The 4,912-nt window shown below is 46.7% G+C and overlaps 1 non-coding gene across 1 annotated transcript; it reads left to right on the top strand.

The window, feature by feature from the left end:
- The first annotated feature begins 838 nt into the window (after positions 1-838).
- Positions 839-953, top strand: LOC136765351 (U5 spliceosomal RNA). Its single transcript, XR_010821547.1, has one exon. It is a non-coding gene; the product is annotated as a U5 spliceosomal RNA (small nuclear RNA).
- Positions 954-4,912: the final 3,959 nt, after the last annotated feature.

The raw sequence follows: 4,912 nt of genomic DNA on the forward strand, positions 1-4,912 counted from the left end.
GAAAACACGTTATTAACACATTATTTCATGTTTTACTTTGTGAATTTAATTTATTTTTGAAAATATACATTCATTTCAAATCTGATGACTGCAACACACTCCAAGAAAGTTGGGACAGTCGACTGTTTACCACTTTGTAACATCACCTTTTCTTTTAATAACACTTATTAAGCGCTTGGGCACTGAAGACACAACTTGGTTAAGTTTAGCAAGCGGGATTTTCCCCCATTCATCCATTATGCATTTCCTCAGCTGTGCAACTGCACGGGGCCTTCGTTGTCTTATTTTGCGCTTCATAGTGCGCCACACATTCTCAATTCGGAGACAGGTCAGGACTGCAGGCAGGCCATGCTAGCACCCGCACTCTCTGCCTACGCAACCATGCGCTTGTAATCTGGGCAGAATGTGGTTTGGCGTTGTCCTGCTGGAAAATGCAGGGACGTCCCTGGAAAAGACGATGTCTGGATGGCAGCATATGTTGCTCCAAAATGTGTACATCTCTTTCTGCAAAAATGGTGCCCTCACAGATGTGCAAGTTACATGACAGACAGACAGACACACACACACTTTCACAGACAGACTGACACACACACTTTCACACACAGACACTCACTTTCACAGACAGACAGACACAGACACATACATTCACACACACACACACACACACACACACACACACACACATACAAACATACATACATACATACATACATTTATATGGAAAAGAAACATTACAAGTATATATCATATTAAGATGTAATAAAGTACAGAGAAACAAAATGTAATAAAATGTGATCTTTAATACACACAAATATGTATGGCTGGTCGGAAGCGTCTTGGACTCGGGGTCCTCTTCATTACGTATAACGCCTTTGCCTTTTGCTATAGCTTTCCGTGGAGGGGAATATGGTTGAGTTTGAACCATTTTTGGGAGGCTTTGCCTTGTTGGGGCGGAGTTGTGATCCAGGTGAACAGCAGATCGGGCACAGGTGGGCATGTGGGCGGAGGAGGAGGAGGAAGGCCAGTCAAGCAAATAAGTTTGCTAAGATACGCAGCGGCAGCAAGCAGCCCCCCCATCCAGCAAGCCAGCCAGTCTGGCTGGCAGTGACTGAGTGGTTGACAGACGGCAAGAAATGGAATGTACGTGCTCTGTGATGTCATAGCAGTCAACTCAGAGAGAGGTTCATGATGTCATCGCTGAGCTGGCTGTCTCTGTGTGTCTTGCTGGCTGTGTTGTATGAGAGAGAGAGAGAGAGAGAGAGCGAGAGTGTGTGTGTGTGTGTTTGTGAGTGGGTGGGTGTCTGTCTCTCTCTCAATTCAGTGCATTTGTATTGTCAAAGCAATTGGACATACATACATATATATGTAAAAGAAACAATATGTGTACATCTCTTTCACAGATGTGCAAGTTACATGACAGACAGACAGACACCCACACACTGTCACACACATACACACACTTTCACAGACAGACACACAGAGAGAGAGAGAGAGAGAGAGAGTGTGTGTGTGAGAGTGGGTGGGTGGGTGGGTGGCTGTGTTAGTGTCTGTTAGATGCATCATAGGAATCATATGTAACAATCTCTCTTTTTGTTTACCAAAATAAGTGTTTAGGGAACATTTGTAACTTAAAGTTAGGGTTAGGGTTATGAATATAATTGATATATAGAATTGTAAATGTTTATATTCCATTTTTCATGGATGGTCTGAAAGTTTCAGTTCTATATTCGGTTTGGAAACCGTTTTTTTTTATGTGTGTATATGAAAGATACATCTATACAACATCTTCACTATTAAAGATAAACGCATTATTATTTTCGGCATTGTTAAAGGACATTTGTTATGAGCTCCCCCTCCTTCTTGGTCTAGGATCTAGGGGTAGAAAGTGTGGGGGGGGGAATGCAACATAACGTGCCTCCACAAACGGCTGGGGAAAGTGTGGTGAGAGGAGCGAGCAGTGGGGAGATAGATGGGGCCACAGACAGTGAGGAAAAATAATGAATAGTTTATTGTTGACACAACAATACTGAATACCGGGGCATGACAATTACCCCGGATAAAACACAATAATGAACAATAACAAATCCAAAGGGAGGACGAACACACAGATGCCAAATCAAAGAAATAAACAAATTCCCAACCTATTTAAGCCCTTACGGCAGACCCACCTAGTCTAGCCCAAAAATACACATTGCGGCACCCTGCGATGGACTAACCTGGTGTATTTCAACAAAATCCAATCCTGCGTGATGAATATGTAAGCCCTGGGGCGTCTTACCTACCTACCTCACCCTCCCCAGGCTTACTACAGGGATGGGTGACAGTGGGATTGACACAGATAAGAAACACACCAACAATACACACGAAACCCGCAGGTATACTGTTTTATTGGTAGAAGTATTTTACATTTACAATAAAAAACATTCAAAACAAATTTTAATACTCATGATTAAAAAAAATTTAAATCAATTCTTAAAATCCCTTAAAAAAATTTAAATCTTTGTGATTTAACGAAAACAAAATACTAAACTTCAAATAAACAAGTGCACAAAACAACAAAACAAACGTGATTAAAGCAAACTGCTACCAACATAAAAGTCAAATACATTGAAAATAACTGAAAATGCACTGGACAAAATAAAGAAACAATTAAAAAGGTAAAAATAAAAAACAAACCAAAACGGTCCAATGCATTTAAAATTAAATCCAAAACGGTCAATGTATTTGACAACAGAATAAAACAAAACTAAACCAAAAAAAACCTAAACAATTAGTGTTTTAAAAACAACTAAATCTTTAAAAACAGTTACAATTCATTTTTAAAAGTCATTTTAAAAAGCAATCATTCATTAAAGGGTTAAAAGATCTTGGACTCGGGCTCCAGCAGGGGGAACTGAGCGTCCGCGGAGGTGGGTCCCATCATGGGATCCTGAGCTCCCCCAGATCTTGTATATGCCAGTTCCTAAAGGCTTCCTCCTTGCCCCTCTGATGGACCTCCAGATTGACGTAGTCCCTCACAAGCACCATGCCCCTCCGCGCGATGACAATCGGGTCCAGCTCCTGCTTATTGAATATACAGATATTCCGACCCTCCCACAGGGCCTGCTTCACTGCGCAGACAACACGCCACCAGCACCTCAGGGTGGAAGATGTTAATCCCCTGGCTGGACCATATAAGATCTGCTGGGCGGTCGCCCGCGCAGGAACGGCAAACCTGTGGAGGAACGGAGAAAACAGGAGCCAGACCCTGTAGGCGGAGGGCCAATCTCTAAAGATGTGAGCCTCTGTCTCCTTCCCCAGGCAACCCTTATAGGGGCAGATGTCATAAGGGGCTAGGCCCCTTCTGTGCATGAACACTCGGGTGGGGAGACACTGACTCACAGCCATCCAGGAGACATCTTTCTGCGTATTTGTGAGGCAAACGTGCGTAGCGTTAGCCCAGATAAACCGGCAGGTTTCGGGAGGGAAATCCGGCTGGTCTCCTGGGTAGATCTCATCTGGCTACAGATGGTCTTTATGGAGGCCTACTTCGAGCGCAAAGGCTCGGAGCGCCCTGTAGAACGGCGGGGGATCCCACGAGTGCAGCCTGGTGTTGTCCATGGCGCAGAGACCGAATGGTCTCAAGCTGCTGGCAAAGTAGAAGCGGTTCATAAAACTCACTTTCTTGCCAGCAGCCTGTCGGACCCCCGACCTGACTGGAAATGGTTCGGTCAGGTGGCGGTTCACAAGGACCCTGCTGCTTAGGCCGCTGTAGATGATCTTAACCCACTTCCTCAGGCCAAGAGCGAGACCCATCCTCTCCATAACAAGCTGCAGGTATTCGTGGCCCACTCTGTCGAAGGCTTTCTCCTGGTCCAGGCTGATTAGGACCAGGGGAAGCCCTCTCTCGTTCGAGTAGGCCACGACCTATCTCCCCTGGGCACCGCAGACCTGGTCCGGACCCACGATTTGAGGGAGTGGCTGCTGCAGACGGAGCGTCAGTGCTTTGGCCAGTATCTTGTAGTCGGTGCACAGGAGGCTGACCGGCCGCCAGTTCCTCAGATCCTTTGGATCTCCCTTCTTATGAAGAAGAGAGAGGATACTCCTCTTCATAGAAGGGGTCAGTCTACCCTCTCTGTACATCGACCCCAAGACCTGAGCCAGATCTTCCTTAAGCACCTCCCAAAAGATCTTATAGAATTCAGCAGGGATCCCATCGGGACCCGGTGTCCTTCCAGAGTTAAGACTCTTTATCACCTGGGAGAGTTCAGTGGTGGTGATCTCTGGATCCTCCTCCGCCTCCTCGTCCCCCTCGTTGCGGGACTCCAACAGGGACAGAAAGTGATGGATCAGATTTTGATCCACCACCTTCTGATCGTACAACTCCCTGTAGAAGTCCCGCACCACTGTCTCAACAGCCTCTCTGCCCTCTACCTCCTGCCCCGAGGAGTCGATCATGGAGGACATTGCAGGCCGCCTCTCCTTTGTTTTCTTGAAGAAGAAGCGGCTGCACTTCTCGTCGTCCTCCATGATGCGGACCCTGGAAAGGACCATGATCTTTTCTTGCTCCTCCCGATAGAGGGCGGAGAGACTCAGTTTGACCCGGGCCACCTCCTCAGCTAGGTCGAAGCCTCTGAGCTGTAAAAGACTCAGGCGCTGGAGGCGGGCGTTTAGATGGGAATATCTCGCCCGCCTCTCGCGAGCTTTCCGTTTCCCCAGCTGAATGAAGTAGCCCTTGGTCCTTTTCTTCACCATCTCCCACCACTCTATGGGAGAATCAAAAAGGTCCTTCAGGGTCCTCCACTCCTCGAGGCATCTGCTAAAGGTCTTAATAACACGAGGGTCATCGAGCAGAGAGGTGTTGAGCTTCCAGACCCCAGGCCCCGACTCCCGTGTGCTCGGAATGAGCACCTCTGTCGTCAGGAGCCTGTGG

The sequence above is a fragment of the Amia ocellicauda genome, chromosome 12, assembly GCF_036373705.1.
Source record: "Amia ocellicauda isolate fAmiCal2 chromosome 12, fAmiCal2.hap1, whole genome shotgun sequence".
NCBI classification, from domain to species: domain Eukaryota; kingdom Metazoa; phylum Chordata; class Actinopteri; order Amiiformes; family Amiidae; genus Amia; species Amia ocellicauda.